Source organism: Arvicanthis niloticus, chromosome 10, assembly GCF_011762505.2.
Source record: "Arvicanthis niloticus isolate mArvNil1 chromosome 10, mArvNil1.pat.X, whole genome shotgun sequence".
Classification (NCBI taxonomy): Eukaryota; Metazoa; Chordata; class Mammalia; order Rodentia; family Muridae; genus Arvicanthis; species Arvicanthis niloticus.
The window spans coordinates 64,504,653-64,530,352 of NC_047667.1; the positions used below are offsets into that span (position 1 = coordinate 64,504,653).

Consider the following 25,700-nt stretch of genomic DNA (forward strand, 5'->3'; position numbering starts at 1 on the left):
TAGTGGTGGAGTGTTTATGAGAACTGAGAGACGTTTCAAGCCAAGACCAGTTTCTGGTTACTAAATTTGTGTCACCTTTAAAAGTACAGAGCTTACTTTGAAAATGGACTTGGAGAAAAGAAATCTTCCCTAGATTTCAAAAGTCTTTCAAACAGTGAAAGGGGAGAATAAGAGATACCTTGTCATGACTAGCCAAAAAAGGGCAGCCCAAGGGTTACTTTTAAAATAGAAACTGCATTGTTTTGGTCTTTGGCAGTCTTTTTTTTCTTTTTTTTTTTTTTTTAAATGTGATTTCCTTTTACCAAGTCTAAAATTTTAAAACAACCACCTATGTTCAGTTCCTTCCCAGATACAACTGGAAATACATGTAAATAAAAATATATTAAAAATGATATCAGAGCCCTCAGTTATGTCATTGAGTCCCAGGTTAGATGGTAAACAGCCTTTAAGACTATAGAAACGCTGAGGGGATCTCAGGGCTGTCTCTACACAGGCAGCACTTCAAGGCAGAGCCGGGGCCATGGTAGAAATCAGAAAGTTCAGAGGGCTGTTCAGAAATTTAGAGGTGCTAGGGTCCTGGATGATGGGAGAATGTTGTGAAGACAGGGCTGCAGTGTGCATGTTCCACATGTTCTGGGTGTGGCTAAAGTAGGACCCTCCTGAGGTCTTCAAAGTAGACTCCACTGGGTGTCTTCTCTTTCATGAACACCAAAGTTGTTGTTGAGTGGCAAAGCCAACCTCAGGAGCTCACAGATGGAAAGTCTTAGAAATTTACCTGTGAGACAGACAGGAGAGGATTGCCAGAACAGGATGAGTTGAGCTCTGTCCTGTCCCTGGTGATGGTGTCAAGGAAGAGACTGATGTGTCTTTATAAGCAGGTAAGATGTCTTCCTGTGGCTGTAAAGGACAAGTTTACTATGTTGGAAAACTAAGACAGTTAGAAAAATAAAAGTAAGAAAATAAAAATCATTCATGAGATTAATGTCCAAAAAGCCACCCAACAAAGTGGTTCATTCTTCCAACTCTAATAAACAACATACATGTACATGAACATGCTGCATACATACATGTTCAAACACTCGTACATGGCAGACTAAGCTGGAGTGTGACTGGTTCTGTATCTCCAGCTCTTCGAGTGTCTTATCTGGACATTGTATTTACATATTAAGGTGGTCAGATCTACACCACTGTCCAAGGAAAACTCTATTAAATAGACACATCCTTCTTCGCATCTATGACAAGGTCGGTGGGTTTAACAGTACTTATGCTATATCACAGGCATCTAGAGAAGATTATGTTGGGCTGGACATGAGGTACTTGATGTCTGCTCTTTTTAGTCTGAGGAGAGCTTATTGAGGAATGTGAGATTCCCCCCAGCACATTACAGACCATTCTCTGTACACTGTCTCTCAGAATTCTCTGCTAACCTTTGGAGCCACCTAACACATGGCTGGGCCCATCCTCACTGCCTCCCATATCCTGCAGAGGCCTCTGATTCACACTTCAGCTTAGTCTGCCAGGTACATGAGTGTTTGAATGTGTGTGTATGAAGGACTTCCCCAGAGTCCTTGCTTGCTCTCTGGAATAGAGGAGCCCTTCTGGACAGTGGCCCAAAGAGGCGAAAACCCTTCTTAACTGTGGTTTTGTACTCAGACACCAGACCTAACATTGGAGAACCACAAGGAATTCCCAGTTCTCAGAGGGTGGTCTGAGGAGGGTCACTCCAGTAATGGCCTCAGCAGCCTTATCTATGCCAGGGCCTTGTCTTCTGCTGCATGCGCATGGGGTGTCTCTTTCTGACAGGAAGATGGTGATGCTCCGGCTTTGGTGCACCAGACAGGCTCTCGGTGGAAGGGGAGCTTGCACTTGGATATGCCTTCCCTACCACGCTGTAGTCTAAGGTTATTATCAACTGTCCCCAGACCTTCCCAGCCAGTAACTCTGAGGATGGAGCTGTTGTTACAGTGAGCCCTGCAGGAGTTTTTGTTGCCGGCAGGGAGAAAGGAGAGGAGACAGAAGGTCTGAAGTAGGCTTGTTTTTCTGAGGACTGGCCGAATTCTTGCCCTGACCCCGCCCCCAATCCCTCTTTTTTCCTCTCTTTCTGAGACAGGGTTTCTCTCTGTAACCCTGGCTGTCCTGGAAGCATTCTACAGACCAGGCTGGCCTCGAACTCAGGACTCCACCTGCCGCTGCCTCCTGAGTGCTGATATTAAGGGCGTGTGCCACCACACCTGGCTAACTGCCCTGACTTCTCATACTAATTATTTACTTGAATTGGCTTCAGATATCTGAATCAAACAATAATAAAGTAGAATTTTTTTAATTTCTTTTTTGTTTTCTTTGAGCTAAGTTTTGCTGTGTAGCCCAGGCCAGCCTCAAACCTAAGAAAACACCCCTGCCTCGACCTCTTGAGTGCTGGGATTGCAGATACGAACCACACTTTAAAGAAAATGAAAACACTGTTGTTCCCAGTCCCCTTGCTTCATCATTGGCCCCAGAATCCCTGCCAGGGAGCTCACTAATGAACGGCATAGCACAGTGGTGCAGCACAGAGCCTGGTGCTCACTCGCTGTTTCTTGTGTTCACTCAGTATTAATAAATGAAGCTGCATTACACTCTGGCCAGAGGATGCTTGATAAGATGGAGTCAGGAGAAAGTGGGGCTGGCCAGGCTTTAGATTTCTGGCTAAAGGTTCAACCTACCTCTGTTATCCGGCAGCCAGATAATCTCAGACATTTACTCTGGCATCTTCCCAGTCTGACTTTCTTGTGAAAATAAATAAAAAAGGAAAAGGAGGAAGCTGGCTGCACACGAGCATTCATCTTTCTGCCTCCTGAGAGCAGCCGCAGTGTGATAAGACACCTCACCCTCTGGATGCCATAGAGCGCTGTGGACTTGCAGACCGAACTAAAACAAGCCTACCCTGCCACAGGTCACTTTTGCCGGATACTTTATCATAGCAATGAGAACAGTAGCTCAGAGCTTAAGAGGTTCCTGAGAGTTTGTACATACACCTTCCTTTTTCTCAAGAGTGGTTTGGAATCTGTTTCACCTAAGGTGTCTTGAGTCTTTAGAGTTCTTCTCTGGCCCAAGATCACTGAGACCGATCACATGCTTCTGCACATGGCTATTTAGTGCTGTGCGACAACTGTTCCCCAGAGCCTGGCCTCTCTCAAGATGGGTGGGAATCACTTACACACATATGCACACACATGCACACACTTATGCCCACATACATGCACACATGTGAACACACACACAGGACGCATTTCTTCTCATACCAGGGAGCCTCTGTCTCTGAGCCAATTGTCACTAAGACCTCACATCTAAGCTTGTCCTCACTTGGGAAGTGTGTCATGTTTACTGTCATTCGGCTCATCCATCAGTCCTGACACCCACTTGGTCTCTGGCAAGTTTGGCTGGCACAGCACTTCCCACTGCTGAACAGCTGTATTGCATACGCCCCTCTGTACTTGTGAATAAAGTCACTGAGATCCACTGCCACCTTTCTTCCTCTGGTTCTCCCTGGACAGAAAACTCCAGAAATCATACTCACTTTCCTGTCACTGGTGCTAATGAGTGAGTGTGTGACAGTTGGTTCATGTGGATTTATAGATGTTTAAAACCCATTGTTTTTATTTTTGAAACAGGGTCTTACTCTACCTTGGCTGGTCTGGAACTCACTCTAGGCCAAGCTGACCTTGAACTTACAGAGATCCTCCTGCATCTGTCTCCCATGTGCTAGGATTAAACAATGTGCTGCCATGCCTGATTAAGATTTACAGAATTTAAGAAACATTACCAAATAGTTCAAACAGTGCCAAAGAGACTGTAGTGACAGGTCACCTGTTTAATGCCCTGCTGGACAGGACAGTCACCTTCCCACTCCTCAAAGGCCAGGGGGACTCTTCAGTTTTAAGTTTGCCTGTGGGTGATAGATATGTCCCTGGAAATTGGTATTTAGCTTTTGAGATTACAACATACTTTCAAAGATACAATCTCAGTTTTTCTTCCCAACCAGTTGGGAAAGTCTCCTTTAGGCTGCCTTCCTGGTCTCAGGTCTTTCCCTCTACCCAACCTGTCCCTCATCCCAGTGTCAAGAGGTCCCTCGGGACTCTTGATCTCTTGTAAGCTTTCTACCCATGGCTACTCCATGGCTGGAGCTGCTCTTCTCCTGGGTCTCTAGGGGAAATATGAAGCCTCTGACCTCCATAGGCCCCAGACTCACATGCACATGCCAACACACTCGAACACACATGTACACACACATACACACATGCATTCACATACTTATACATACCTACACATACACACATGCACACATACCAATACACACATATACACACAACTCTTACATGCTCACATGCATGCACATACCAACACACACATACGCACACAACACACAGATACCAACACGTGCACAAAACACATCACACACACATACCAACATGCATGAGCACTCACACTTACACACATCCAGGCACACACATGCATGCCTGCACACATACACACACCACACAGACACACGCACATGCATGAACACACATATGCACGCACACACATACAAACACACATATATACACAAAGTAAAAAGTCTTTAGAATTAACAGAAGACCCTGTGGCTAAAGATGGAGAGACGGCTCTGCAGGGAAAGTACCAGCTGCCAAGCAGGAGGACCAGAGCTCACCTCCCCAGAGCACATGTAAAGCTGGACAGACACCATCATCTTGTTTATGAGGTGTTCATAATTAACATGCTTTTGTGTTAGTTGGGAAGGGTTTTTTATCTAGATCTGTGCTAGTTTGGTCGGTATCTATTTCTGCAGATCATATAACCTAGCCCTCCGAAACGTGTCTATGGCAGCCCATATCTGCCGTAATCCTTGGGAGTAAGTCATGACTCCTTCTCTCTGCCATGTGCCTCTTTCCCCAGATTACCTCATCTCAGTGAGGCTCCACCTGGCTCCTCGTTTTTAAAAAATTATTATTTTGTTGTTGCTAGTGTGTTAGTTTGTCTTTGTTTGAGATTGTCTTTCTCTTGTGGGTCTTGTTGGCCTGGAACTCACTATGTATGTAGCCCAGGCCGGCCTCACACTAGTGACAATCTTCTTGTATCAGGGTCCTGAGTTCTCATATCATAGATGGCCCCTTTGCCCAGCTCCATATCCATCTCAGTCCCTGCCACAGCCTGGTCTCCCAGTTTCCTGTCTTGCTTTTCCCGCCCTCTCTGTTCCCTTGGGACCTCTTTATTTAAAAAGCAAAACTCTCACAGTGTACCTGGCTCAAATGGAAGGTTCTAGTAAGTTTCACAGTGCTCAGCAAACAGTTCTTCATTCTGAGATCTGGCTTCCCTGTCCCCACTTCCTTTCTAGATCCTGGTAGCCTCCCATTAGCTTTGTTAACTTGTGTACCCCAGACTTCCATCCTTTCTCCAGGTCCCACCAGGGCTGTGCTGTAGGCATTGCTACCTGCCCTGAACTAACTCCTACTGACCCTTCAGGCCTCAGCCTCACAGAGTTGATGGAAATAAGGCTAAGACATATAAGATGTCATCTCTATCCTTTATTATATGTGTGTATGTATGTATGTTCTTTTATTATAATATGGAATGCAAACAATCCTGCAATCGTTCATGAAAGAAGAATTACAAGATCTGGTCAGTTACTACTGGTTATGATAGAGCTGACCCCAGGAGAGCCTATGGCAGGGCTTTGTGCAGAGCCAGCCAGTCAGTGAGTATTTCCATCTTTTGACAAAAGGTCAAAAGATTCCATGAGGATGCAGGCTCCCTGTTGTGATGGCCAGGGTTTGGAGTCAAGTAACAGGCAAGATGATTGATTTATCAGTGGGGATTTCCTCGGTCAAGTTAATTGAAATCGGAAGACTCCTCCTAAATGTGGAGTGTACCTTCCTCTGGCAACTCTGCTCAGATACAAGGAGGTTTGAGAGATAGCTTCTGTTTGTTTGTTTGTTTGACCCAGTTTCCTTTGAATATTGCTGGAGAGCTCACCCACCCTGTTTGGGAGCTTGGTCATACTGCTGCTGTCTATATTCCTTCACCAAAGGCCTCTTCAGCCTTCAGATAGGGACTGAAGACTAGAGGCTCTCCAGGAGTCCTCCAGCCTCCAGCACCAGGCTGAGACTGCTGTGGTAGGAGCCTTGTGGACTGAGCAGCTCCTGAGTCTCAGCCTCCTGACAGCGACAGGACCATCGGAGTGCCCACAGCATACAGAGTAAGCCAGCCCAGTTCACATATCATCAGCTTGGTTCCTCAGGAGAACCCTGGTACCCAGGTCTGTCCTTATGCCACTTACCCAGTGTCATAAGAAGGACAAATCCCTGCAGGGGGCCAGAGGCAGTGTCAGAGAGGAAATGAGGCAGAATGACTGCCAGCAAAGTGTTTAAAAGGTAGATGGGGTACAGGAGACAGGAGGACAAGGAACCGAGGGGCGGGCGGGTCATTTCAAAAGAGGAAGCAGGTACAAAGGCTGTGCTGTTTTAGCCCTGGCTTATACAGTGGCCCTGGTGCGGCACGCTCAGTGTATCTCTGGGAAGGTGGGTGCGTGGGGATTGAACATCCCCTGCATCTACTGGATGCTTGGGCCTTCATCCTTCACCAAGTTGGAAACACTCTGTCTGACCTTCAGATGCTATCGCTCTCTGGAGCTGCCTTCTCTGTGGAGCCTCTCTGACCGTTGTACCAAGTAAATGGGCATCTGTTTTTATTCTGGACCATTTTCTTGATTGTGAGACAATCTCATGTAGCCCAGGCTAGTCTGAAGCTTTCTATATAGCCAGAAATGACCTTAAATTTATATTCCTCCTATTTCTGCCCCGGGGGATGCTGGGATAAAAGTGCTCTCGTGTCTGGTTTGGCGTGGCTCTAGGGACTGAGCCTGGGATCCTGAGCGCGCTGACAAGCACTCTGTAGATGTATCCTCAGCCCGGCACTCTGTTGTCTGTTACTGCTCAAGATTTCACGACAAGTCCCACCTTCTCCTTGAAGATGGGGACAGTGATTCACATTCGCTTCTCAGTTCCACTGGCATCAAGTCCCAAGTCCCAGTGTTGCCAGGCAGTGTTCATCGAAGCAATGCCAGCCTGGAGGGAGGGTCTGGAAGTCCACGTCCTGAGCACCCATGGGCCTAATGGCAAACAGTGGCTTCGTTCCATCTGTGTGCTGTGCTGTTTACTCATGGGCTGTGGTGCCACTTAAATGCTGCTGTCCTGCATCTCCGACTTTTGGAGAAGAGATGAGTAATAATTTTACAGGAATTTAGAAAAGATTCCCATTCAAAGGCCCTGGTTGTAATCAACCTTTGTATTTACTGTTAAATAACTTCTTATCTATGGAAAGCTGTTGCCATCTGGGAAGACTTGGACTTAACAGATAAAGTCTTTGTTCTGCTTTGCTAAGTCCCAGCCTATGACACCAGACAAGCTATCTATGTGCTCTGTGTACTTCTAACTATAGTTTTCTGCATTAAAATTACTTTGTTGTGCGTGTGTATGTGTGTGTGTGTAATGCATATATCTACATGCACAAATAAGTTTAGATAATAACAGCTCATGGGGCTGTTTAAACTATAAGGAGTAAATTTGGAGTGGATATGAAATTAATTGGTAATATGTGGTATGTGAGCTGTCAATTAAAAGAAAGTATCTTCATCTTTTTATAGACTAGAGCTATCTTCCTTCTGTTTTATTCCCAACATTCAGACTTCACAGAGAGGTAGGGAAAGCTCTTTCAAGGTACCAAGGTTCATTCTTCCATCTGTGAGCACCTGGGGGAGGGTCCGCGGAGAGCTCACACACATCAGACTTGCAATATCTGCCTCACTCAGGGTCACAGGTCATCAGGGCAGGTGTGGGAGACAAGGCACCCAGTCTCCCACCTCCCTGTGGAGTAACAGCAGCTTGGGCAGTTGTCCAGACCAACCCCAGAACATCAATTAGCTTTGACAGGTTCTATAACCTAGGCTGCCTCCTTCAGAAACAAGAACTGCTTGGACTTGTCAGGAGAGGGTGTTTGGAAGCAGCAACACGGGCGGACTCCAGAGCTGATTTCAGAAGTGAAGGGAGCGGAGACTAAAGAGGAATAGCTGTGTTTAATAGCAGACACCACAGAGGCCTGGCCTCAGAGCCTGCTGGTGGTATGGGCCAAAGGGACAACTTGGGAGAACTCACCTAGCCTCTCCCGAGCCTCTGAAAACTTAGAATAATAATACTTAATTTTTGCTTTTACTTAAGGATTACATTTATATGAAAGAATTTTACAAGTAGTAGAAAACCACCTGATTATGAAATGATTGTGAATTTACCTATCTGACATAATTGCTCAGACACCACATGGTTTGTGCATCCCTGGGCCTCCCCGAAGCTGTGTATGAAAGCCCATGCCCTGCAAGGTGCAGCATAGCGGTGTGTGTGTGTGTGTGTGTGTGTGTGTGTGCGCATTTGTGTGTACATTGTGTGTATGTGTGTGTATGTATGTGTGCATGTGTGTGTGTGCATGTGCATGGATGTGTGGTGTGTGTGTGTGTGTGTGTGTGTGTGTGAAGGCCAGAGGAGGAAATCCTCTTTGCCTTATTCCCTAGAGACCTTCTGTCTGTCATTCCCAAAGTTACAGGGTATGGGACCAAGTCTAGCTAGCGTCTGTCTGTCTGTCTGTCTGTCTGTCTGTCTGTCTATGCGGGAGCACATGTGCTATCATGCATGTGGAGGTCAGAGAACAAGGAGTCAGTTATCTCTTTCATGTGGGCTCCAGCAGTTAACTCAAGTTGTCAGGGTTAGTGGCAAGTGTTCATCTGTTAGCTGTAAGCCTGGCTTTTAATTTAAATGTTGGATATCTGAACTCAGGTCCTTATGCTTACACAGTGAGGGCGTTTACTCATCGAGTAACCATTCAGCCTACCACATAGCTGCTTTTTATTTATTATTATTATTATTTTTTTTTTTTAGGAAGACTGGATTTCACTATGTAGCCTTGCCTGGGCTGGAACTTGCCATATAGAGCAGGCTGGCCTTGAACTCACAGATATCTCCAGGACTCTGCATCCCAAGTGCTGGGACTAATGTACTATTGTGACACCTCTATATGGCTTTTTATAATTCTTGTCAGACATGACTACTGCCACAGCCTAGGGAGGAAGTTAGAGCCGTCCTTGGCCCCAGCAGCCTTGACACTGGCAGCTTGCAGCTCTGCTAAGACCTCCCAAGCATTTGACTGATAACTTTGCTCTACCTAACCCAAACCATGAGCCCCAGCTTCCGTTGAAGCCTCATGGGCCACTACTCCAGGCATAAACAGCCCTTGCACCTGCCATTGACCACCCAGCCCCGCTAACACAGAATTGCTGGGTAAGCCCAGCTGGGCTTGGATCCATGCTTCTACCTTGTGTAGTTCCTCACATTTGTTGCCAGGGGCTCCTTCGGCATTTGCTCTCTGGCTGGGTCTTTGCTCCCTTGTGTCATCAGGCCCTGGTGGCCAGTGCTATGATGAATGGGCTTCCTCAGGCAAACAGGCAGTGACTGAAGCCCTGCCAGCTGTGTGGCCTCGGCTTGCACTGCACTCCCACAGAGCTGGGTGGTGGTTCCTGGAGGCAGCGAGCCCTTTGCTTGTGCCATGTCCCGTCAAGTGGCTCCAATTCCATTTGGCTGCTGATGGCTGCCCCGTTGCATCACACTGCCCTGACCCCTCCATTGTGCTAGACAGTTTTCAGGAATGGTTGTTTGTGAGGACGAAACTCTACAAATCTTCCCCAAAGCAATTTCAAAATGACGAGTATGAATAACAAAAAAAAAATACTGCATATTTTAATAGGGAAACATCTGTCTTGTTGATGATTTAGAGGAGGGGCCGTTGCCGTAGCCTGTGACCCCAGTGCCTGAACCCTCGGCTGGAGAGGGGGGTCAATTTCATTTTTAAATTTACATTAGTTGAGTGTGTGTGTATGTGCGCACACACACGTGCGTGTGATGGGGGGAGGAAGGGAGAGGGACAGGTTGGGGGAGAAAGAGGGGACAACTTGTAAAATCCAAGGTCTCTTCTTGTATGTGAGTTCCAGAAATTGAACTCAGTTCGACATTCTTGGTTGCAAGTCATCTCAGTGGGTCCTCACTTAACACATTAAAAATACGTATTTATTCTTATTTTATGTGTATGAGTTTTTGCCTGCATATATGCAGTTGTATGCATTACATGTACCTGGTGTCCACAAAGAGCAGAAGAGGGAATCAGATCCCTTTGAACAGGAGTTAGAGACAGTTGTGAGCTACGAACAGAGCTCAGGACCTGTGAGCCAGCTCTCCAACCCTCATTCAAAAGTTTAACTGAACACATGTTATGTGCCAAGCACTGGATACCTGGCAGTAAACAAACAGAGAAAAGGCTTGATCCTCACAGGGAGGACATTCTGATGTGCTCAGAATGGGTTGGTCAAAAACCATTACCAAAATAAATAATAATAAAGCACAGAGACATTTCTCAGCAATGCAAGCAACCCGTGCCTAGCTGGGTCCCTGGCTCCTCAGGGTTTGACTCCTCCCATCCAGACACTGACCATCAGCACCACACCATATAGAAAGACCTTCTGGGTTCATTCCTAAGCCGTGTCCCAGTGAGCTAGAGTTCATCTCACTCACTATCACTCAGGTAGACTCCATCTCCCTGCCAGAGCATCCTCTCTCTCTCGGGGATTTTCCCCTGTCTCTCCAGTCCTGACCTGTGAAATGAGCCATTCCAGTCTGCACTACACAGCACGGCAGTCAGCCACAGACAGAGCAGGGCAGGCTGGCTGCCTGCGCCTGTGTCAGAGGGGAAAGGAGCAGAACCTCACCCCAGGTTAGAACAAGGAGAGTCCTATCACTAGTGCCCAATGTCTTCTGGGGCAAAATCACTCTCAATCAAGAATGTCTGGTTTCTTTGACCAAGAAGCACCCTGGATTTGGTTTCGTTGTTGATGATGGCGGTATTTTGTTTGTTTGAGACAGGTTTTCCTGTAGCCCAGGCTGGCCTTGAACTCATATAGTTGAAGATAACTTTGAACTCCCCATCCTCCTGCCCCCACCTCCCCATCGGGGATTGCAGGCCTGTGGCATCATGCCTGGTTCTATCGCATCACTAGGAATTGAGAAGCTAGGGTTCTGTGTGGCCAGGCAAGCACTCTGTGGCTGATTGGTACATGTCACTTGTTACCTGCGAAATCCTGAACACAGGGAGAGCTAGGTTCTGGTTCTGCCCACGCTCTCTGCCCACACTGTATTGCACAACTCTCTGATTTTGTTTCAGCAAAGCTTGTCCACCCACCATTGCTTAACCACCATTGCCAATTCCCTCTCATTGAGCAGGCTGGGTGACTCTAGATGCTTCAGCCTGTCTGTCCCCCATGTGCTGCACAGGACCCACAGTGCCATGGCTTTGGAGTATAGCCAACTGGGTACAGACCTTTCCTCCCACTTGGGCCCATTGTCTGTATAGCCTGGCAAAGTATGTGGCCTGCAGGAGGTGCCTAACAGTGATAAAGTAACGTGGGAAGGGAGCAGAGCACACAGGTGGAGGATAGAGATGAGGGAGGAGGAGAGAGCCCAGGCTCAGAAGAAGAAGGGTGCATGTCTTGTTACAATGCAGGAAGAGATGGTTGACTGGCCTGCCCCTCATTCCTTCCTCCTCTGGCTAAATACTTGAGATGCCTCCGCTCTCGTTCCCACATCAGTCTCCTTCCCATCCTTTTAATCACCTTGTCCTCCATATCCTTCCTGGTGAGGCCAGGCTTTTCCTGCTGAAAGGGCAGGCAGGGAGGAGCCAGAACATTTCCCACATAGGGTCGGTCCTCCTAAGTAGTCTGTTTAAGTAGTCTGAGAGGCACCACACCTTGGCAGAGTTGGTGCCTTCAGATATAGTGGGATTTGGTTGGAGCCAAGCAGAACAACCCCAGTTTCTAGCTCCTTTGTCTGAACAGTCCCATGAGGTTCTTCCTGGTTGACAGCCGACTTCCACTGGATTCACACCTTTGCTAGTTTGTTCTCACCAGCCAACCCTAGCTCTCCACCCTAGCAGCCCAACCTAGCTCTCCACAGGAGGCAGGGGCCAGTTCCTTTCGGCTTCTGCAGCCCAGCACAGTCCTGCTGTGTTCACTGGGACCTTTGTCTTCTGACCTGGCTGTCAGTCAGTCAGTCAGTCAGTCAGTCAGTCAGTCAGATGTTATTGAGGGATGGGCCCTGTTGTGATTGAAGGAGAGGCTGTCAGTCAGTCAGTCAGTCAGTCAGTCAGATGTTATTGAGGGATGGGCCCTGTTGTGATTGAAGGAGACTCAGGAAAACAAGACAGAGCCTTTATGCTTGGAGAGTGTGCATGGGCGAGATGAGGCAGCTTAGTAGGAGCTCGTCCATTGGATGTCTTATAGCTTCAGGACCTGCATGGAGCCTGTTACAGAGCAAGGACAGTCAGCAACAGCTCAAGGCCTCACTGCAGTCTCTGCATCCTCTAAAAGATGTCTTCTGCCTTTCCCGTTGGCAGCTGTCCAGAGGCCAGGGAGAAAATGCTTGGGAAGAGTTTGGTGACAGGAACACGTGGGCACATCCAGGTCTCCCTTGGTGACAGCTGGCCCAGGACCATGGGCTTACCATGTGAGCTGCTGGAGACTGAATTTAGATTCCGACCCAAGCTCAAAGCCTAGTAGTGCCACAGCTTGAGCCTTGAAGAAATGACCCACTTTGCCTCAGCTTCTACGTTGTCAAAGTCGGGACAGGAGTACCAGCGGGTGTGCTAGCTGAGAATTAGCTGTCATCCACCTTTCAAAAGAAACAGCATGGGGGTGGGGGTGGGGGGTTGATCAGGAGGTGAGGACAGAAGCTGAAAGAAAGCAGTCAGTGAGCCAAAAAGGCTGATGGTGCTGGCTGGAATTGGCAAAGCCAACGGGGGCACTTGCTGTGTGCTGGCTGGCCTTCTGCTCAAAGCCACAGACCTCCCAAATTACAGGCATTATCTTCACTCCACAGAGGAGGGACAAAGAGCCTACAGAGATTAAGAAATCTGTCGGAGGTTCCCCAAAGCCAGGATTTGAACCCTAATTATCTGCCACCAAGCCATGTCCTACCCACACACGCCCCAATCCCCAGTACTGTTTACCAGGGCCTGAGGCAGAAATCCTCTTCCTGTGACCTCTCTGTGACCCCACACCCTCTTCTGTAACCAACTCCAAACAAACAGCTATGATCAGTCCACCTGTGGCCTTCCCCATTCTCCAGAACTCAGCAGGGGACACTGTGAACTAGGAATGCCTCGGCCACTTCAGCTGAGCTGTTTCGAGGCTCAGTGATAAATGGGCTAAGAGAAAGGTGGTTTCATCAGACCAGCATCCCACAGGAGAAGCATGAGGATACCCTTCAGGCCTGTGCCTGCTCCCTCAGCCATCCTGGCTCTGACTCCCTCCCTCCCCACCTGAGGCCAGACAAGCATAGGCCAGACAGGAGGAGGGGAAACCCGGCCAGCTAGGGAGAAAGTGAGTTTGTTTACATTTCACATCAGACACGTGGGGTCCTGAATTATCTTTTTGTTGCTACCTTGTATCCCAAGAGGCTTGAGCTTGCCCTCGGTGGGATGGGCCAGCCAATGGTTATTTCAGAGCCTGAGGGAAACTTCTTGTTCTGCCTTTGAGTCAGAAGATGTCAAAAAAAAATTTTTTTTTAATTAAACTAGAGAAAGATCTAGTTGGATGCTACAGTTCTTCTGGGGTTGTTCTTTTCTCTTAAAAATTATACACCACCATCTTCGTGAGAAAAGCTGTAGCCTGAAGAATTAGTCATAGATGCCACCACTAAGAAGAACCATCATGGGAAGCACCCAAAGGAAGAGCCAGCCATCCCTTCAGAAATACCTGCAGCTTTCCAAGCAAGCCCGAGCTTTCCCCGTGTGGTCTGGGTGCGGTGGAAGGGGAATTAAGAAGCAGACATATACTTTAAATGGACATAAGACGGGCTAGGTGAAAGCTGGCTCACTCCACTGCAAGCCAAAAGCCCTGAGCACATTCCATGGAGTAGCATGCCACTTTCTGTGAGGCTCCCTCCTGTAGCAGACAGAAGAAAACATCTGGATTTTTCTCACATCCTACAGCATCTCGCTGTTCTAATTGTAATCCTATTTCAATGTTACTTTTAAACCCAAACTGCACTAGAAAACCGCACCTTACAAGAAGGAGGGCCCTAGAAATGTGATGCTTAACCAGGAGTTTGGAGGAAGACCTCTCTGAAAATTAATGAAAGCGGCGAACTGGACAAGTACATGCTAAGGCTGTACCAGGGAGAAAGGGCTGCTCATATTGGCCACTCTCCTGTTGCTGTGGTAAGAGATCCTGGCCAAAGAACTCAGGGCTCATGGAAGCTGGGTTTGTTGTGGCATCTGGTTCTTTTGGGATAGAACAGAGGCACGGCAGCAGGAGCAGGAAGCTGCTGACCACACAGAAATCTCAGAGAACAGGAAGAGGGGCCAAGCTTACCAAACATCAAAGTAAAACATCAAAGCTCACCCTCAGGCTACTTCCTCCAGTCAGGCTCAACCAGCTAAAAGTTCCAGAACCTCCCCAGATAGCACCAACACCTGTGATCAAACATGGGAATCTGCAGAGGACATTTCTCACTTAAACTACCAGACTGCTATTCCAGGGGACCCAAGTGCGACTCCCAGCACACATTTCAGGTTGCTCACAACCACCTCTAAATCCAGATCCACAGGGATCTGACCTGTCTGGCCTCCATGGGCACCAGCACAAACCTACACACGTGCATAGTTAAAAATATGAAATATGGACTGGAGAGGTGGCTCAGCAGTTAAGAGCACTGACTGCTCTTCAGAGGTCTTGAGTTCAATTCCCAGCAACCACGTGGTGGCTTACAACCATCTGTAATGGGATCTGGTGCCCTCTTCTGGTGAGTCTGAAGACAGCTACAGTGTACTCATAAAAAAAGAATTAATAAATCTTTAAACAATATGAAATATATTTTAAGTCCATGCTCACCTGTCTTATGTTCCATGCAGTATCAGGGAACGAGAGATGTGGGCATCTGAGAGCTGGCCACCAGCATGAGGGAGAGGCCAGAAAGGCTACTGAGCGCAATGCATTGGCTGTTTGCTCTGGCTGTTTGTCTACTGCTGGCTTCCCTCATGGGAAGCAGACTCCCCGGCAGCTGGCAGCCTGGACAGAGTCCTGGGGGCTCATGTTTCAGCCCTCGCCAAGCCTCATGCACACAGGCACGGGCTGTGCACTGTGTCAGCCACTCTTCTGGTGGCTCTGTCTGTAATTCACTCAACTCTCACTGCAGTCCCAAAAGAACTGTTCAGAATCTTTTTCTCAAGTTTTGTCCCCAGGAGTTAAACAGAAATCACCTAGTAGTGGTACTATCTATTGGTAATTTACCTGTGCTGAGACACTGTGTTGATTTGAGGTCACAAAGCCATATTTTATAAGTAAAGAAATTGAGGGTGGGAGTATATTTATCCATGGTATAGAGTTACTAACCCAAGTTTCACTAGTTCCAACTCTTTGATGAACATCAGTGTCCTCTACATTGTTCCCAACACAGTCTTGTGGCATGTACAGATACCATTGCCCAGGACTAGGGGATTTGGTTAAAACAACTCTAAGCATTTATTTATTTTTATCTTATGTGGCTGGATATTTGCCTGTGTGTATGAATGTGCTCCAAATGCATGCCTGCCGAATGAAGAGGTCAGAAAAGGGCATCAGGTGCACTGTAACTCGAATTATGGACAGTACAGATGCTGGGAGCTGAACCTGGGTCCTCTGCAAGAGCGGCCAGTGCTCTGATTCATCGAGCCATCTCTCCAGCCCCAGTTAGCAAGATTCTAAAATGACATTAGTGTTCAGGACACAGACTCTAGTCTATGAAGGGTAAGAGCACAGGGAGACGTCAAATTTAGCTGATTTTCCTGGGGTTGGCTTCTGTAGCTCTCTCATGGGCTTTCTGTGTCGGGAAGCTGCAGAAACCCCCTATGTTGCACACGTCCCTTTACAGTCCAACTTCTCCATACCTCCATCCGAGGAAAGTCTTCAATCTGAAATGCACTGCTTTTAGCAGTAGAATTTATTGGATGTGGTGTTGTGTTTGACTCTTGTCATGTTGCCCTGAAAGCATCCCTTAAACAAGCTGTCAAGGTTGAAGGAAGATGGGGGCGGGAGGCAATGAGAAGAACTGAGACTTCCCAGACAACAGCAATCACCAGATGCCAACGAGGCTCCCTCACATCCCTAGCCCAGCTGCCAGCTATGCACAGTGCACAGGTGAGCCCTGCCAACAACCACGCCATCGAGGGAAAGGACTGTCTTCATCCGTGGATTCGGTTACCCGAAAGCCACAGGTCTTCCCAAATCCCACTCTGCCTACTAATCATGAAACTACAAAGCCAGTGAGAAGACGAGGAAAGTAAGTGCTAACCGCTGAGCAGGAAAGACTTGATAGACAGGTGGGTGAGGGAACAGCGATGACCACAGCTGAGGAAGTTATAGTCCCATTGCTTCTGAGACAGGGAAATGATGAGAGGCCCCAGGTTTGGCCAGTAGCACCCCTTAGACTGGGTGTGGCAGTGTGTGCCTGCGATCTCTGCACTCAAGAGGGGAAGGCAGGAAGATTAGAAGGTACACCATCAGCAGCCTGGACTACACAGAGTTTAATGCCAGCCAGAGACACACAAGAGACCTTGTTTCAAGGTCAAAAGAACACACACACACACACAAAACAACAATGTAAGGTAAAGTGCATGGTCTCTGAAGCTAGATCCTGGGCTCAGCGTCCACCCCTCGGTAACAGTGGGGTCCGAGAAGATCACTGAGCAACACTTTCATCTGTCTCACCAAGATGAAGATTACATAGACTTTCTGCACAGAGACTGGCACAGAATATGTACCCAGAAAAATCACAGGCGTTCTGACTTTTAAGATTTTCGGGAAATTCAGTGGGAGAGTCACAAGCTACTGTCTTAGGTTTGGAAGGAATCAAGAGAGCCCAATTAAAGAGGGGAAGAAGGGGGGTGGAAAGCACTGGTTAATGCCACCGGTGCTGTGTACTCAGTTCCAGTGTCACTAACCGCTCCTGGTCATTACTCGGCTTTTAGAGTGGGTTACCAGAAGTTGGGTCATAGTGGAGTGGCTTTCACACAAAGGCCTAATTCATTACCCAGCGTGCCTGCAGGTTTTCCTTCTGACACAATCACCCCACACAACAAGCTGCCCCATGTATGCGGACTGGGAGCAGCTAAGCATGGGCATCGCGTGCAGAGATCTGCTTCAGGCCAAGCTGAGGATTAGAGGCAGGCAGAGAGGTCGGGTCCTGACCTCCTGGAGGCCTGGGCGCTGAGCAGCCCACTATGATTCTGTGCTCCAGCTGTCCTCTGGGGCCAGAGGCTGAGTGCTGAGCTGGCTTAAATATGTGTGCATAGATCCTCATCGAGTTATTCATCAACTGAATGGAGGAATTCGGGGTCACATTCTATGTGAGCCACAGCTCTTGGAATGGGACTTAAGCTCAACTTAATTTTGTCTTTTCTGTATGTTTCCAATTGTCCACAATGGCCACATGTTCCCTTTGTAGTTTTGGTTAAGAACAGCAATGTAGCCATGTGTGGTGGGGCATGTCTTTAATCCCAGCACTAGGGAGGTAGAGGAAAGCAGATTTCTATGAGTTCAAGGCCAGCCTGGTCTACTTTATGAGTTCCAGGACAACCAGGGCTGAGTAGAGAAATTCTGCTTCCTCATTTTCCTCCTCCTCCTCCTCTTTCTCCTCCTCCTCTTTCTCCTCCTCCTCCTCCTCCTCCTCCTCCTCCTCCTCCTCCTCCTCCTCCTCCTCCTCAGCATAATGCAATGGCCAAAAGGTACAGAATACATGAAAGAAAGGAAACTCTAAAGTTCTTAAGAGATTAGTTCAAACCTTCAGTGTCAAGGTTTTTCCCTCTGTCTCCTAGAATTCTTAGAAAGATGCTTGAGGCCATTGGCAACCAAATTCTGGTTCTGTGCGTTCTTGTCTCAAAAGATACATATATCCATCTATACTTAACTGTATAAAGTTAAAAATAAATAAATAAAAGCAGAGGGTACTTCCATAACACACACATATATATATATATATATATATATATATATATATATATATATATATCACAACCATCTTTAATGGTATCCACTGCCCTCTTTCTGGTGTATCTGAAGACAATGACAATGTACCCACATACATAAAAAATGTATATATTTTATATTAAAATATAAAATATTTAATTTTTATATTAGATTTATATTAAAATATATTTAAATAATATATAAACACATGTATTATTTATATATTTTATTATTAATATTTTTATGTATGTGAGTACACTGTTGCTGTCTTCAGACACACCAGAAGAGGCATCAGATCCCATTATAGATGGTTGTGAGCCACCATGTGTTTGATGAGAATTGAACTCAGGACCTCTGGAAGAGTAGTCAGTGCTCTCAGCCACTGAGCCATCTCTCCAGCCCTCCATGACAATTTTAACTCAGTCCTCACAGAGAACTTGTGAGAGAGGGTCAATCAGTTCTTATCCCTGAGGAAGAGAAGGTCCAAGGAGCTTGAATCCAGGCATCTGGCTGAAGGTTAGCAGTCACTACAGAGTGATAGCAGAAACTACATTGTACCTGTCTTCAGAGAGTAGGATAGGTCCCACTATAAACCAGCTCCCTCTACACCCTCCACACAGTCCCCTGAATGGGCTCATCCATGACAGGCCCAACAGGGTATCCTGCAGCTGGTATGCCAAACTTCTAAAAAAAAAAAAAAAGCTGCTTTTTTTTCCCCATGGAGGTCTTCAAAGTTGCCCATACTTTTACTGACAATCCCTGTCTTTCACCCACCAGTGGGATCCCAAAGAAGGGTTCAAAGTTCATCACAGCCATGGCAGCTGCCCCACATTGGGCACCAAAAATGTTGAGAACCACACTGCCCCACGTTTGGGAGCCAAAATGTCACAAACCACTCTGTCAATGTTGGAACCCGCACTACCAAAAGCCTTGGGGGCTAAATTGTTAGAGCCCGCACTGCCACGGGCTGCTTCAGTCTGCGGGTCTGGGTTCAGCAAGAGAGAGAGTGAGAATGGACACGAGGAATGGAGCCCAGACAGAGTGTGATTCAATCCTGTTTATTCTTCAGTCTCTCTTCTCTCCAAGTCCCAAGTCTTGAGTTCCTAATCCCTAGTTCCTAGTCCCTAGTGCCTCCAAGTTCCAAGCTTCTTTCCAAGCTCCCTTCCAAGTGCCCAGACTCAAGTGCCTACTCCCAAGTGCCTTATACTTAATAATTTCTTCTGTCTGCCTCTCGCCTTTTATATGTCTCACTTCTAAGCCACGCCTCTAAGTCACACCCTTAAGTCACATACCTTTAAGTCTCACACACCCAGCAGAAAATCCTGGGTATCTAAAACAAGATGTTATCAGAGTGTGCTCAGATGTTGTAGGTTATTGTAATCAAGTCTCTTGTCAGGGTATATGGCTCAAGATGGCTGCAAGGATGATAGCCGCCTTCTGTCGGCTCCCCACATGAAGGCTCCATTAATCTCTTTCAAGCGCAGATTCTTGAAATGATTGCAAAACCAGTGTCTAACTTAGTCCTTACAGACACTGTGGAGCCATAGTGAAACTTGGCACCCCCTCCATTCCAGGCTCCCTGTAAGAGCAGATGGAGTCTCAGCAGCAAGAGCACAAAACCATGGGTAGAAAGATGTACCACTGGGACACATCACTGTGCCCCCTGCCAGTGGCCAGCATGGCCAGCGTGTACAGGGACCAGGAGGAAGACAGAGCTACCTCAAGACGATACCCCTTTGTAAAATTCCAGGACTTTTCTGTGCCCTTCCTTCCACCATGGAGGCCTTTGTATTTATTATAAGCTTTGGGTACTGTAGCTGGACAGATGCTTAGCTGCTCTAACCTGATGATGCTAGCCTGGACTACTTCTCAGACATGTGGCCCATTACCTTCCATCTTAGTCTCTGATCCTGGCACCTCCTTCTTCATCTGAATCCAGACAGTGACTCCTCTGGTCCCCTCTCCCTCTCTTCGGGGCCCAGAAATCCTGCCTTTTCTTCTCCTACCTAGCTACAGGCTGTTCAGCTCTTTATCTGACCAATAAGATGATACTGGAGAACAATATTTACAAAATACTAAGTTAGAAGATGCTTCATAATAATGACAACACCAAAGTCTGGACTGCCGCCAGATCTCTGGATAGAGATATCAGCATCTGAATACAGAGTGCACAAAAACATCCTCCAGGACCCTGTGAGTTGTCATTCGCACAGTGTGGAAAGGGTTGTTCTTAGTGGTCCCAGGTTTGGCTTGGCTCTGTGAGCCCCAGACACAGAGTATAAAGGTCTGATAGATTGTACAGTCACCAATAGGAAGAGTGGGAGGGGAACTCTCCTTGGTCCTTAGAACCCTACTCAGTGTCAGCTCTCTCCCTGCCAGAACTCCCAAATGGTCACTCAGCACTAGAAACATTCAAACAGGGTGAAATACATTACAGCCCTCAACTGTATTGGTTCTCAAAAAACGTCTATGAGGAAGGCCAGTGCTCAGACCACTAGATTGCAGCAGCCTAACTTAATTCATCTCATTTGCTGTCTAGGACAGTCACAGACAGAAACCCTGCTACTCAGGCCCCGATGGGCTGCTCTTCATATGGAGTGTTCAGGTCACCCGCTCTGGGAAATGACATCAATCTGGCAGACAAGCAATAGAGCCTCAGAGAAGCTCAAATGGGGCAGCCCTGTGGGTGGCCACTCCTTCCTGCCGTACTCCACAGTCTGGAAGGCAGTAGACAGGTCATTTTGGACAAACTGAATCCACGTTCCCTGGCTGTGGCCACCCATACTTGGCTCAGAATATGTTCCCTTTGGAATGAGGGCTGTGCTGTGGACCAGCACCACAAGCTCCCTTCGGGGTCTGGTATGTGGAGAGACATGGGCTCACATCTGGCTGTGCCCAGAGTCAGTTAGCTGGCCCTGTGGTTAAACCCTGTGTGTCCCTCTCTGTGACCTTGTTCTGGTCTGCTCATGGCACTTTCCCAAGTGCTTTGCATCGGGGTCTGGGTTGGCTTTGGGGAGAACAGTGTAGCTGAGAGGGGTCCCAGGAAGAGCAGTTCCCTCAGTAGTCCTAGCTGAAGCTCCAGACCCCAGCCCTGTCTTTGCTCCTTTCTCTTGCTTCCGCCTCTCCATCACGGTGTGCTCTGACCCCTTTCATCTCTGTCTAGCCCACTGCCATCTGCATTTCCAGGTCACAGCACTGCAACCAACTCCAGGCCACTTCCTCCCAGGCATCCAGTCCAGTTACAACCTGTAGCCTGTTCTTAAAGTGCAGAAGTGAGCAAGTGGCCCCCAGTCCACCTCTCCATTCATAACTGAGGATGATGACATGCTCCCAAGGGAGCACCCTAAGAACCTTGGGAGCACTAAGCCTGGGTAAGATGCCCTCCATCCTTTGACTCCCCAAATTCGAGGCCACCTCATAAAGATCCTCAACACTGTAGGTTGGTTCTGGTACAGTGTAGTGATATAGTTTGGTAACTGCTCTGGCTCCCAGTGGGTCCAACGTTTGCACTCATCCAGGAGCTCTTTGGATTCTTGAATCAAAGACACACACCTCAGTTAATTTTTGACGTGCCATGACTAGCTCAAAGGCTGAGCACTCCCAAACGTGCCCCTGCTAGCACACTCTACCTCCGGTACTCCTGGCTTACCACCCTCTAATTCTATATTTTATCAATGTTGCCTTGGCTCCTTCTGTGCGGCCCCCTAGTCTTTGCTGCCCAAGATGCTTCTGGGCAGCCCTTCCAGGGGCCGCGCTCCTCACCTACATTTTGATTGATTTTCCTTTTGCAGCTCTAAATCTGATGTTTTCCTCCGAATTATGGCGAGTCTCCTCTCCTTCCTTCCAGTTCCTAGCCTGTGTAAATCCAAAGGTCCCGCCTCAGTCTACCTAGCCAACCATTGGCTGTTGGTTCTTTATTGATCGATCAAAAACCAATTGGGGACAAGGACCCTCAGGATTTGGACATGCAGATTCCCTATTTGGGGGGCTGGATTAATTCGAAACACTAGAACCAATCCCAACAGTACAATGTCTTCCTGTCAGCTTCATGTCTACTTTCCCTTTGAGGGACCAGCCAGAAAGAATGGCTTGCTGTCTTCTACACTCCGCCCTTCAGTTTCCTCCTCCTTGGAATTTCATCTCCAGGCCCTTGTGCAAACTGCTTCCTCTTTCTAAATGTCATCTCTGCTGTTTTCATGGATGTGAGCTCTCCCTCTCTGCTCAAAACATCACAGGATTCTGGCTTTCCTCAGTAACCTTTGCCCTTCTGAATACTTGACATTCTCCTTGGCCACATTGCCCTGTGTTGTAATTCCAGGGATGTAAATTAGAGTGTCTCACATCAGGGCAGAAACTGCAAATCTGTGCACGGAGCTCTGTGGCACAGCCACCGAGGGCAGCTTCCCGGCTGGCCCCTGTGCTTCCGTGAGTGAATGCAGCTGTGCCCTGGTGCTTAGCGCTCGGGCCTTCCCACTCTCCCACCTTCTTGGTGAATTCACCAAGTCTGGCTCTACGTCAGCAAGAGCTACATGGGTTGCTGTCTGAGAGCCGCACCATCCTCATAGGTTGAAGGCCAAATCTTTCCTCCTACAGCCAACGACAGCTGCGCTGTCTTTGCTTAGAGCGCACACCTGGAGACACAGCTGACTTCTGTTTCTCTCATGCCGGCATCCCTTTAACCTACAAATGGATTTGGACACTCGCCCCTCTTGCCATCCTGCTGTGAGCCATAGCCCCAGCCCTTGCCTGCTTTTCCTGTTGTCCTTAATGTCATCACGCTTCCTCTGAAATTCAGAGAGCTAACTCAGCAGCCCCGCTCTTCTGGGAAGTCAGCAGTGGCCGCTTCTCAGTCCATAGCCTTCTGATGGTATCATGTCCTACTTCTAAGTAAGAACTGGTGTCCTCACAATGGCCTGTGTAGCTCCTAGCACAGTGATGTCTGCTCACTGCAACCAGCCGCAGTGGCCTAAAGGACTCTGGGTGTACCTCACTTCCAGGTCTGCACAATGGCCTCCTCTCTGCCTGGAACATGTTTCCAAGGACTTGCACAGCACAGGTGCACGGCACAGGTGCACAGCACAGGTGCACAGCACAAGTGCACAGCACAGCTGCACGGCACAGCTGCACAGCACAGGTGCACAGCACAGGTGCACAGCACAGGTGCACGGCACAGCTGCATGGCACAGGTGCACAGCACAGCTGCATGGCACAGGTGCACAGCACAGGTGCACGGCACAGCTGCACCTGTGGGTTTACTCAGTAGGGTCTTCCTAGCATCCCACCCTTTCTTTGTCCTTTCTTTTTGTCTGTGACACTTACCCCAGATGAACATGCTATATACTTTTTATTTTATTCTCTCTCTGATGGAATGCAAGCTCTTGAGAGGACAGGTTTTTATCTGACACATTGTGGGCGCCTGGTAACTATTTTTAAGTGAAGGAATGAACAGGACAGAATGGTTCAGATGTGCCTGAGTCGGCTTTCCTGGGAGCAGGGTTGTGCTTGTCATGTATCAAACTGGATGCCAGGGAATAGCTGGAGGAAACATGCTTCAGACCAGCAAGTTCAGCTGCTGGTCCCTTGACTGATGCCCAGGCCCAGCACCAGGAAAAGCATCTCAAACAGCATAGCACACTGATGTTGGACTCATAGTGTCTCAGACCATCTGCCTTGTAATCCTCTTGCTGCTCACAGAGGTTACTACATTCTGACAGAATCTCTAGTCTCCCAAGTTATAAATTTAGCAAAAGGAATGAGGTGTGAGGAGGGGGGATTTTTAGCCTTGCTGGTTTGGTTTCTCAGCACATGTGTCTGTAGAAAGCTCTGTCTGTATTTAGTATTAAATCAGGAAGTGAGAGGACTGAGTGGTAGGTCAGCTTCTCTGGAGGTGGCTGCATGAGCCCATTGCCACACAGGGTTAGGCCAGAGCAAGTTCCCAGGAAGTGTCTCTGCAGAGTCATCCGAGGCTCAGCAATAAGAGCCTTAGACCTCCCATTCCCCTTCCTTCATCTCTCGGAGGCGCCAGTGAAAGTGGAAGGGCCACCCAAGCAGGTCGTGGGCAATCAGACCCTCAGTGAGAGAAGATGGGAGTAGAAGTTCTCACATTGGTGACTGCCGTGCAAGCTCCCGGGGGTGGAGGGCATGCGGGCGTGCTGTGGGGGAGACAGGATATGGAGCTGCCAGTGACAGTGATAAGACGTCGTCCTTCCCCTTCGGAAGAAGTAGAAAACACTCAGGAGGGCAAGGGTCATATTCACTTAGAAAGGATGGCACGGTATGTGTACCGCAGAGGAGCGGTGGGAAGCAGCCTGGCTGGTAATAAATTCTAGGCAGCGATCCCTGTTGTGGAGTGAATGTCCCTACTAAAACCTAACGTCACCCCTCAACTGTAAAGTATTCTGGGGGAACATGTGGAGCTGGGTCATGAGAGCGTGGTCCTCATGAGTAGATTAGCCCATCCATGGATTCAAGTGTCTCTCAGCTCTCTTCCACCTCTTTGGGTTCACAGCCTCCGAGTCCCCGTTACCTTGTGGCCTGTGATGAGATAGAGCATTAGGGGTAGAACATGGTGGAGCAGAACAGCTCACCTCATGACAGCTGAGAAGCAGAAGGCAGAGAGGAGAAGGACTGGGCTGCTAACAACCCCTTTGAGAGCATGCCCAGAGTGGCCATATGACCTCTCTATTAGGTCTCACCTCTTAAAGGACATACCCCTTCCCAATAGCACCAAGAGCTGGGGACCAAGTTTTTCAGACATGGACTTTCATGGGACACTTATCTAAACCATAACAAGTTCCTCTCACAATAGGTCTGTTTAAAAGCCAGTTTGGTGCACTCTAGGATGCCCCGTTTTGCCATGTGATGGCCCTATGCCACCGAGAATGCTATAGAGCAATGGTTCTCAACCTGTAGGTTGTGACCCCTTTGGGGTCACCTAAGGTCATTGGAATGCACAAGTAGTTACATCATTATTCATAATGGTAGCAAAACTACCATTATGAAGTAACAACAGAAATGACTTTATGGCTGGAGGTCAGTCACCACGATATTAAACAAGGGCAGCGTTAGGAAGGTTGAGACCACTGCTCTAGTGAGGGCCTTACCAGCAGTGAGAACCTCAGAAGATGGGGCAAGCCAACCGTAAGCTTCCCAACCTTCAGAGCTGTGAGCTAAACAAACCTCTCTCCTTAAAGAATACCAGACTCTGGTGTTCTGTTGCAGCAACAGAAAATGGATGAAGACAAAGCTGACAAGACTTGCTAAGTGGGGCCACCATAGAGTGAGAAAACGAAGTCTTGGTGGTGACTTCTGGGATTTGGGAGACCAACTCAGTAAACAGCAACCCATAATTATGGCAAGAAATGAAGTGGACTGAGGAGGGCTTTGGAGACCAAGGGTCAGGACCAGATTCCCTGCAAATGGGTTTGTAAGATGAGGCAAACAAGGAAGGCAGACCTGCAGGCTGACAGCAAGGTGTAATCTGTGAAGCAGCTGACTCCACACACAACTGTTGGAAGCCTGAGAAGTTGCAAAACAGGGCAGATTTTGTTCTGTTTCTCAAAATAATTTCAGACTA

General features: G+C 48.0%; 1 long non-coding RNA gene across 1 annotated transcript in view; it reads left to right on the forward strand.

Annotated features, from left to right (window-relative positions):
• The window catches only part of LOC143443739 (uncharacterized), a 33,481-nt gene extending 18,480 nt beyond the window's left edge, over positions 1–15,001 (forward strand). Inside the window, exon 2 of the long non-coding RNA XR_013113000.1 lies at positions 8,961–15,001. This is a non-coding gene — a long non-coding RNA (uncharacterized LOC143443739). The remainder of the gene's footprint in view (positions 1–8,960) is intronic.
• Positions 15,002–25,700: the final 10,699 nt, after the last annotated feature.